The following is a 12,133-nucleotide window of genomic DNA, read 5'->3' on the forward strand; positions in this document are numbered from 1 at the left end:
AAGTTCGTTTTTCTAGTTTTTACAACAATTGGCCCCTTATGCCAGAACATGTCAATTAAGGCATATGGTCGGTACTATAAACAGTACCCAGTAATTTCACATTAACTGTCTGTTAGACAAGTGACATCAAAAAGTTTCAAATGTCTTTGATGGAATTTAAATGACCAGGCTAATTAAGGACATAGGAAATCGGTTTCCACACACAATTGTTGTTTTGGCTTCCAATATATTTTAAATCGGCATGACGATATGAATGCAATGTGCTACTTACATGTACGTGCCACAGACTGTTTTCCGTGTTTCAATATATCGTTCATCTTTGAAATGTAACTGTATGGTAAAGCATTTTAAGATATATTTACTGTAATGCTGTACAAATGTACGTTTTTTCGATTTATTATCTTGCAAGTTCTTAAATTGGTCAAGTTTTTCAATAGTTATATTGAATATTGCTATAAAGGTCAAACCCAGAACGAGGCTGCTCGCCCTACAGAAAACTCCTCCGTTATCTAATAACGTCAGTAAACAAATTTATGGAATTTATCAATCACGCCAGTCTGATTTCGCATTGTTTACAAATATGAATGCAGTAGAATTGAAATTATTCGATGTTGTGTTTTGTTTGTTCAAAATGTATTGCCTTTTGTTTGGATGGGGAATTTCAGAGGCTAATTTAGGGAAGGATCCGGACCCATCGCGTGTACAGGCTACGGCAAAGAAGGGTACAAAGGCTCCGGCTATAAGTATAGCGAATAATAGTAGTTTGCTACAACTTCTATAGGATTCAGTTTGATAATCGAATATTCGACCGAAAGAATTAACGAATATCAATTTTGCCATTCGCTTGCATCCGCAATCTAAATAAATCTACATGTATTGCTATTAATGATATCTCACAGTGCAAAAGAGGGTGAGGAAGGCCAAAAAATGAAAATGTTTCATTCATTTTTTTCTCTCTTTTTTGAGAAACAATCACTTTAGGGAGTAAAACACACATTCTTTGTGACACGTTTTTGGAAAAATAATATTTCATCAGATTTTGGACTTAAAAGCATTCGCAATTTTTCGGAAAAAATCTATCAACAATGTAAATATGTCAGAATGTTCCAGGCCACCAAATTCATTTCCTTGTTACAAAAATGCAAATATCTTTCTTAAAATAGCTATCTTCATCAAGCCTCAAGACATTGTTAATTTGGTAAAAACATATTGTATTAAGACATTCCGAAAACGATTATTAGAAATCTGATAAATAAATCCATCGTAAATATTGCTTAATTCCTAATTACAGCTACAATGGTCGCAACGCATATATGTATTATGCTTGTTAAGATTAAACCTGGAAACTAATTAAAATGAAGAATTTAAACATTTATGTATTTGTCTTATATGCGATTTTTGCACTGTGGAAGTCCCTTAAAATGAACGTTCATTAACGTTTACCCGTTGAATATTGGTAACCGATATTCGACATTCATTTAATTAGGAATCTTTAAGTTGACATGCTTCAACGACACCCATTTTTTTATTTAAACATGATTGTCGTGCAATGATGAATAGAAGTGTCAGCTCGACAGTATTTGAGTTTTTGTCGAATTCTGAATGTTGGTTGTTGAGCGAACATCACACATACACGGCATTACAAAACTAAATAAGATTTTCTTGCATTTCAATGTGTTCGAAATATATATCATGTTCCTTTAAAATGAATATTTACAAAACAAAACAACTGATCACTCACCCACTATGAAGAGCATCATGAGTTTGTTTCACCGCTTCTCTGGTCGAATGTGTTTACCGCCAAGACTGACGCAATATTGCTAACCTGTGGTCATATATGAATACCTTCCAGATCAGCGAAACATTGTCATCTGATAAATTTAATCACGTTTTTATTTTCTGATTTTCAGTAATTATTCTTAATGTTGATGTAATGATTTACCTATTCCCTAATGGGGACGAGCAAATGTTATGTATTGAAGAATTCCATTACTACTTTGTAAACAAACAAAACGATCGTGATAAAACCATTACCTGATAAAAACAAACTTGTTTGAAAGATACAAATAGTGTCATTAGTACTGTTATTGGATGTCACAGGCATTGGACGCTACGGGATCTAATGGGTGCTTTCAAAAGAAACATCTCATATAGAGTACCATAGTTATGTACTCACGCCTTTGTGCCAATAAGCACGCGGATGATATATTTGGATATATTTGGATCAGTTTTAATCCAGATAGTATTTAGACAATTAACAACGATATAAGTAAGCGCTGTGATAACTAGTAATCTAGATTACTTGCCTTTTTTACGTTTGAAACCTTGCAGAATAAGTTTCATGTTGTTTATTTCGTTCATCTGTGCACTACGTTTTTACTAGTGTTTATTATATAAACATATGCAATATGGCCGTATCCCTTTCTACTGACGTCATATCATAACAAGTATCATTGCGTAATGTTAACGTGACATTTTGAAACATTATGTGCGTTAATAAAATGCATTTTATTATAATACAACGTATATTTTATGTGTTTAGACCAAAACTGTATACATTTGAATTGTTATTTATAGCTAACGAAAAAGCCTTTTTACAACAACTCCAGAAAATTTAAAGTCTTGATTTGTTTTTTATCAATATTGTGGTTGCCAGTGAAATGTTCTTTTCCACTATATAATTTTATTACTCTAGAAGTATGCCAAAAGCTATTTTGACATCAAATTACATGCATTTAAAGTCAAAAGTCAATTACAATTGATACTAAGCAATGTCCATGTTAATACTAAAACAACACTACACGTATAAGGTTCTCTTGTTATTCCCATAAGTATTGTTGAGAAGTATATAGGATCAAAACCAGTAAAAACACAAACGACGTAGACAGGTTGCACTTAAAGTTTTGCAAATTGCTCTTAAAATAAGAGCATACGTTGGGGTGAGGTAGGCAGATTTCCATTATCTGTTATGTGTTAAAGAGAAGCCTTGACCTTCTTCGCAAAACAATATAAAACAACACCATATTTATTCACAACATTTATAGTTATTAAGTAATTCAATAAGTATAATTATAACAAAACATACCTGATACTTGGTGATAAACAATTGCGTTCTGGTGCTCATCTGTTAAAGCTGTGTTGTTAATCTCTCTCTCTCTCTCTCTCTCTCTCTCTCTCTCTCTCTCTCTCTCTCTCTCTCTCTCTATATATATATATATATATATATATATATATATATATATATATATATATATATATATATATATATATATATATATATATATATATATATATATATATATATATATATATGCCAAGGTACAAGCACATGAGTGACAGTCACTGATATTCCGATTCTTTTAAAGGTAACTATCGTATGTTAAACTCTAGCAATACGACTGGTCCAATACACTGTCCGTATATCACAACAAGACGACAAAACAGAACACATTAAAAAGACTTCTAAATGAAAGACACGGAAAAGAAAATGTATTTTGAATGCTTAAAAAAAGTCATAAGAAATGAGAAGCCTTTGTTTTCAGGCAAATTGTCTTTTTTCCTAGCGCTAACATTATGTTTTGATAGACCTTTCATAGCGATACATAAATGCTGTAAAGATTGGTTCACATTTACAAAGTTATACACTAATAAAATAATGTACAGTTAACTAACTTACAAAACTATATAAAATATACAAACGGAAACATTTGTTTGATCACCATGAACATGCATTTCGGTGTTCAAAAGCATTCCATTATTGGTGAAATAAGCTGTTTCATCGGCTTCACTCTGATTTACTTTCTATAATCGTATGGTTTGATTATCATTAAGCTTCAAATGGATATATCTTATTTGAATTTATCACATCGACGTATGCTTTCACGATGCAAATATTTCTGATTAACATAATGCCATTATGAAGGTTTCATGTTCAGAGAAAGCAATTATAAGCACGTTGTAATCCAATTATTATTATATCCAATCCAATGAAAAACAACAACAACAGCGCGTCATTAATCATAAGGCGATGGAAAATGCTTGATATATAAGATCGCAACTTAATATTTCGCAATGAATGATTACACTTCTGGAATACATCATGTTCTCCACCTTTGGCACGCTCGGTAAAACATTGTACAATTGTTATTGTCAAAGTATTAAAACAGATTTTTGTTAAACTATACACTTTTAAATTTATATCAGAATAAATGAATGTCACGTTCGTTATTTAACACACGTTTTGAAGGCAATGTGATGATACATGTTAATGTTTTGTCACGAAAAAAATAACAGGGAAATTTTTAAATTGAAATACATTTAGTGATTGGATATCAGTTCACCGACTATTACAAAACAAGGTGTAATATTGCATTTATCAAAAACAAGCGTAAGACAGTTTACTTAAATGTCAACTTTATGTTTTGCATCAGGATCTTCATTATATTATATACTGGTGTTTGACACCGGTGTTTTGGTTGAGCTGGATTGTACGTGAACTAATATAGATGCCCCAAAGTTGATCATTTCAATTTTACCTACTGTATAAACCGACAATTGTTTCTACACCGATAAAGCGAGCTCGTTTTCTTAGTAGAATTATTTTGGTGTGCCTCTAGCGTAAGTGCGTTACATAATTGTCATTGTTTCCTCCATATTTCATGTTAGTGTTATTGTGAATATTGTTGTTGATTTGAGCTAATGTTGCTCGCTAGTACGTTAACTATTCTTAAAACATTTGTTGAACTGCATTTCGTTACACTATTTACTTTCTTTCATCGGATTCCCTTTAACTTTTACACAATGCATGCACTAAATTCGATCGGTTTATAGCGTTCCGGTTCAATTTTGGTGAATATTTAACTATGTCAGTAATATTTATCATGACGTTTCAGTGGTTGTTCTCTTTTTCAGTTCTTTTATTTTTTCTACAATCGTCAGCAAATGCACCATCTACTACTACAACCATTGATGTCAACAATTCACATGATGGACCCACCGAACACCAACCAATAGAATCACTGAGTGATTTGTCTTCACCTGGGCAACCTGATACTCTGGATGAAGAAAACATTCATTTCGACGCTGTTGGAGATGACAGAATTTCACGAGAACAAAGTTCGCCTAATTCAGCTTTTGATATCGTCTACCCAACAAAAAAGAATCCTTTTACTATAACACCTTCTTTGCCACTCGAAAATAGCAGTTGTGTAAATGGTGCTGCAGAGAGCGATCAACATCGTAGCGGAGAGATTTCCACTGTGCCAGAACTTGGTACCGCATATACCACAATAAACCCATCGAACAGCAGTCAGTTGGGTGGTTTTGCAAGAGACAAAACCACACCAGAAAAAAACATTTCTCACACCGCAGCGCATGGGATCGCTTACACAACAACAATACATACGTTAAGTTCCGCCTTCTTTATCAGGACCCTGCGTTTCAATGTGACCGTGTCCGATTGCCTTGAAGAACAATGCTTTGAAATCAACGGTAAAGGGTCTTGTCATTGCAATAAAAACTGCATTGTATTCGGAGACTGCTGCTATTTTTACGTAGATAAATTATTAGAGGATGTTCACGACTTCAGGTATGGCATGTATTCAATGTTAATGGAAATAAAAGATCAGGTAACCCTTCAAAACACTGCCCTTTTACTAATGGAATGTGTCATAAATGACGAGGATGAAATTGGGTTTTGGATGGTAAGCAAATGTCCATCGAGGGGTGATAATTTTATTCAATGTGAATCTGTTCATGGCTACAACAACTTTAGCATTCCTGTCGACCTGGTAGATGCGATTGGCAATTATGTTCATACTTTTAAGAACATACATTGTGCGAAATGCAACGGAGCAGATATTCGCTTTTTGAAACCATGGGGTGCTAATTTGTATTGTTTGTATACAACTGATACATTGATCACCGAGCTGACACCTATAGAAGATATAACGAAATTGTGTACGCAATTGCTTGTCAGCGACTACCGTAGTCAACAACGAGAATGCTTTCGATATATGGATGTTTTTCCAATTATTAAAGAAACTCCAGAACTACCTTGGGACCTACAAATTGAAATGTTAGCACTTTGCGAATATTATGTTATGCCCGTAATTGAGTGGACCTCTGAAAATAACGGTACCAGCCCAATCCTGTACAGAAATCCTCATTGTGTTTACCCAACCGGAATTACAAATCTTTCCTGTCCGCGTTATTTGACAATAAGTAATGCCACATTAACTGGCAGGAAGCAGAGCAATATCAAGATAGACTTTAGTATAGATCCTAATAGCGGAGAATTCTCCCAAAGAGTTCAATGTGTTATTAAACAATCAGTATGTTCACGGTATGAAGTATTCGATTGCATCACTTCCGAATGTCGCTTTTTGTACTGCAAGCCGGGTATGATTCCTGTAAACGGACAATGTGAAGCATATGAAACAGAATTCGGTAGTTCACATGTTTCGTTCATACCTGAAGTCGAACGTTATTTAGAATCTCCCCTGCATTTTTCGGATTACCCTAGTTTCGGAAAATACTATCAACTGCAGCTAATATACGATGCCGACGTATCTTCACAAATACCGCTTATGGTAATAATGGAGAAAGTTGTATCCGAATTAGTAGGAATTCACAATACGCAGACCAAGATATCTTTCACGTCGTTTCAATGTGACACTGAATGTGTCGTAGCAACACTCGGAGATATAAATCCATTAATATTTTCTTTCAACATTTACAGCGCAATCTGGAAGAAAATGTTTGAAGAGAAAGATGGATTGAGTCAGTTTATTGACACTGATAAATTGGCTGATCAAGATGAGAATTTAGGTGATAACATAACATCATCTAACGATTATAGTTTGCCAATTTTTGAATCGTCCGATACGTACTTCAACCTACCTTTACCAGATCTAAAAGTGCCATTTGAACTTATTGTGAAAACGTTCGACAGAATCCAAAATCTAAATTGTTCAAACGAGAATACTAAGCTATTTGTAACAAATGCTTCTTTTCAAGTTTGGGATATGAAAGTCAGTCTCACAGATTTGAATGCAACAATCGAACTAAACCAAGCACTATGGCAATATTCTATAACAGATTTCAAATATGAACCGAACGGGTTCGTCGTATCCTGTTTGTTAAAAATACCTTTAGAAGTTCTGAACTGCTCTATGCTAGCATATAATATAGCTGATGTTGTTATTGACCACACCTTCGTTTTACTGCTGAGTACGGGGATAAAGGTGCCTACAGGAAGATATTATAGATATGGCGAACAAACGTTTGTTTGTTCTGATGGTGTTTTAGCTTTGGTCGGATTTATGAATATTTACCAGTATGTCGACCATTATTCAGTTGCAACATATGTGTCATATTCGTTATCAATTTGTTTAAACCTTCTGCTCCTTGCAGTACATTTTATTGACCCAATATTACGAAATATTCATGGTATGAATCTTTGTGCTATTTCCTTCGATTTACTTCTGTGTTATTTACTTATTCTTGTTCAACCCTTACTTAAAGGCTTAATATTGTGCAAAATAATGGCAATCTTTTCACACTATTTGCTTTTAAACACTTTCACTTGGATGAATGTCATTGGGATTGAGTTGACGAGAGCGTTTTCTTCGAAAGATGTTCTTTGTCACAGCAATGATCAACGTCGTTTCGTCAAATATTTCATTTCCTCTGTTCTCGTAGCAACAACCATATCGTGTATTACACTCGCATTTGAATTTATTCCGGTAGATACTTCTTTCAGACCACACTTTGGTGATGGTGGTGTTTGTTGGTTGACAAATGGTCGGGCGGTTATAGTGTTCGTTCTTATCCCTATCTGTACCAGTCTGTTACTGAACTGCATCACGTACGGTGTTATACTTTTGAACATATACAGACAACGCCGGGTATCCATGTTGGTATCAAAATCAAGCAGCGGTACCTATTTGATCGTGTTTTCAAAGCTGAGTCTTATTCTTGGATTTTCCTGGGTATTAGCTATAGTCGCTGCTTTTGTTGAACTCCAATGGCTTTGGATTGTTCACATTATTTTCACTGGCCTGCAAGGGTTCATCTTGCTGATGTGTACTCTGATAAACCGAAGAGTTCTAATTAAAATGAAAGCGTCCCTCCGACTGACTGCTTTAACTTCGTGCTCTGTAAAAGGCAAAATGAACCTGCATGAGACCAGATAAGATCGTTCGCTGGCCTTTCATGAAACGAAAAGAGTCCGATTTTGAACATTTTTGCAAAATACATAATCAAATGCCAGCCTCTCGCATAAGGCGGAAGATAAAAGTTTATAACGTACAAACCAATATAAAACCTCATGTTTATATACAGATATATCTCATTTAGTAGAAAAGCATTACACAAAACGGCAACTCTGGGTTGAGTATTTTGAGTTATTGCACTTTTCCAATTTCGGAAACGTACAGTGCATTAACTTGAAAAGATTTCTAGGTATATACTTCAAGCCTCATATACTGATAGATCTACTTTAGGTGAAATGCAGTTCACCAGAACAATAACTTTGTTTAGGTATTGCCCTTAATTAATTTGAATACTTATTTTGTCAGGAGCATTTGATGGTTTAACTCTAAACATAATATACAGATATATTTAATTGCGGAGAAGTGCAGTGCAGTGCAATTCTATGGCTGCATGTTTTGTTGTTATTACCCTTTGTTAATGTGATGTTTTTCCAAGAGCATAATTTTTAACGTCTATCAGGTATTCACTTCAAACTTCATTTACAGATAGATGTAATTGAGGAGAAGAACAGTGGAGAGTAACGATACTTGTAGGTGCACTTTTTTTGGTTATTAGTGTCCATTGTTTAATTGCGATCCTTCGTCGCATTTTCAGATTCTTACTTTGCTTTATTAAGCGGAGGATATTGCAGTATGTGACTACTCTAATAGTACTAGTGTTTTCCTTCTCTCCATTAGTTTATATGTTTTGAGTTATAAACTTCAATTGTACAAAAGAAACATTATAGACTATTACTTTGGGTTATGGTTAACTCAGTTTAAAACTGTTATTTGGCTTGAAAAAAAATGACGCCTTTCTCCGACAAAGGACATTCAAGGAGCATACATCACTCCCTGTGATACTCTTTATAGCAAGAAGGTGGTGTAGTTGGGGTGTTTATCACATCCAGGGATATCTTTAGTTTGATTTGTCGCTGTAGTTTAAATCATATTATGAAATACAGATATTTTTATTTATCATGGAATAGCACTACTCATATTTGTATGATAACACACTGTTAAGTGGTAGAAAGTGATAACACATTTGTGCGTTGAAACATTATATACATATTGAGAATTATTTCAACATGAAATGTATGTTTAACATAATAACAAAACAAATGCTTTATACATGCATGATATGATGTTTATAATTGCTTGAAACATTTCTCAATAAATATTTGAATTCTTGTATGTACGTAAGTGAATCGTTTGTGGCAATACATGATCTTATTATAGTTTGTTGGCAACCTTTTAGATGAGAAAACAACTTTTTTGGGAGAATTGGTTACTGTCGTAACTTTAAAGTAGATATAACATTTTTAAACAAATCATTTTCAGTAATATCTTAACATCAATATCTGGCCAATATTTCTCGAAACATCTTAAGTCTCTTTTAAAATGATCAAGCTCAGCAAGCTATCTTTTATTTGGAAAAACATAAATTGTGTAATACTTTCTTTGTTAAAGAGTTCTGTGGCGTTTACAGTAAATTGTAACTGAGATCAATAAGATTATTTAATTTTTGTTTTATGAAATTGTATTTAAGTAAGTTATATTGCTAAATGAAATAAGATAATGAAGTGAGTTACGCCTAAGAATTTTTGAGAAATTGGGGCCTGGAATCTAAATTTTATGTATCTTAACTAATTGGAATGGTATGCCCCTTTATGTCATAACGCTTGATACTAGTTGAATTTATAGTTCATTTAAAATGTATAAGCATCTTGCGTTTAGAGACGTTCATATACAATGAAACATACACTTTCAGTTCAATTCAATAATCATTATTTCCACCAAATGTTGATGATTATGAAACACAGTAGGAATACCACAATACTACAAAACACAACATATATTCACTGTTATATACACAATCAGCACATACCCATTTGTTATTTACAATATGTATATGTGTTCTATCTTAACTGATATTTACACATACAACAAAAACAACGACATAAGTTAATGATATTAATCATTTTCAAACTTGGGGATTATAATTTATTGTTCTTTATGTGATTATACATCTTTGTTGCCCACACATTTCATTGCAAACCGTTATGATATGTTCATAAAGGCTGAATGCATGTCTTTCAAATAACTCCTTGGAGAACCAAGTACAGTTAGGTAGAATGTTTCGGCGTCTGCGTGCAATTCGGTTATGTTGATGTCCAGCTCGGTGACTTCACAAAGGACTTTCCATCTCAGTCGTTCTGTACTCGTGCATTCGTTCACGAGATGAACTTTGTATCATAAGCATCGCCAAATTTAGATAATTGATGTCTTTAACCATGTTTCAGACACTTGTCTTTAACGTTTATTAAGGAACGTGTATGGATCACATTATCAGAGATAGCGTTATTTGTGATCGCGATATCCGGGATTTATAGAGATCGCGTTAATAGAGATCGCATTATTAGAGTAGCGCTCTATGGGATAGTCTTATAAGGCATTGAGTTTTAAGGGATCACCTTTTCAGAGATATAGAGCCTTAAGAGATCGTGTTTAAGTAGTAGGAATCGCGTTACATATGATAACATTTATCAGAGGTCGAGTTTTTAGGGAACGCGCTACCAGGGATCAGGGAATTGGGGATCGGGGTACATTGGATCACATTCTTAGGGGTCGCATTATTAGACATCACGTTATTATGGATCACGTTATATTGGATATATATTTTGAGTATTAACACCCGCGTTAAAAGGGATCGCATTATATTGGATTGCGATATTAGGAATGATCGTATTAGATATCATCTCCCATATCGGCACAGTTACAAAAAGGGGAGGATATGAACAGTGCGTGTGGAAAAACTGTAAAGCTAATCATTCAAACACGCTGGTTATTGAACAATGCCAATATTAGAGATCGCGTTATTAGTTTTCGCGATAACAGGGATCGCGTTATATGTGCTCGGGTAAATAGATATCGCGTTGAAAGAGATGGCGATCAATTGTAAATCGTTATAAGGCATCGCATTATTAGGGATTGCGTTATACACTACCTTTGTGATTGAAATCATGTCAATCGCGCCGTCCAACAGTGTCAAGTTTGTCCAGCTCCGGGTCGATCATCGGGTCCCGGGCGAATTGGATCACGGTATCAGGAATGATTGTGTTAGAGATCAACCACCATTTAGTGACAGTAACAAAAAGTCCGGAGCTGAACCGTGTGTGTAGAGAGATTGCAAAACGTTTCATTTCAACACGCTAGTCATTGAATAATATCCATGACAACATGGTACAAAATGGTCGAATATGCCTTTTTTAATGCATAAACTCAACTGTTAACACAAACACCAATGCGGAAATTGCAGAAAAAATAGCGTTTAGAGTTAACCCTCAAAACGATACTTTAAAGGACGTTATTCCTTTCAATTATAGTTTGCTCTATAATAACTACATACATAAGTATACCATATTTTCGATTAAACGCGTATGTATCATACATTGCTTGAGCTAGGCTTTTTTCAGAACACTGATTCTTTTATCATATACGTGCAAGTATATACTAATATGAGGGTGTTTCTTTTAGCAAACTGAGCGTTTTTACCATGAAACTTGATCTATTTTTAACGTTGTCTGACGCATTTTCTATCACAAGAGATTTTGTATAGACACCAATATGATTAACCTTTGCAAAGAGAAACTTCTTAATTATGTAGCTTAATTTTACTTCGCTTAGTTGAATTGCATTTGAATATCAAATATGAATGAATTCTTTTGGCGATGAAATCAGGGACCAATTTGTACAAAGGTTCGTTATGAAATATAATTGTTTACCGTGTGCGCTTGCGCAAAATATTTGCAGACTAAACATAAACACATCCTAGTCTAGGATTTGATTAAAAGTATCTTCCATGACCGAAAGTGTCTGAT

This window comes from Mya arenaria, chromosome 5 (genome assembly GCF_026914265.1).
Source record: "Mya arenaria isolate MELC-2E11 chromosome 5, ASM2691426v1".
NCBI classification, from domain to species: domain Eukaryota; kingdom Metazoa; phylum Mollusca; class Bivalvia; order Myida; family Myidae; genus Mya; species Mya arenaria.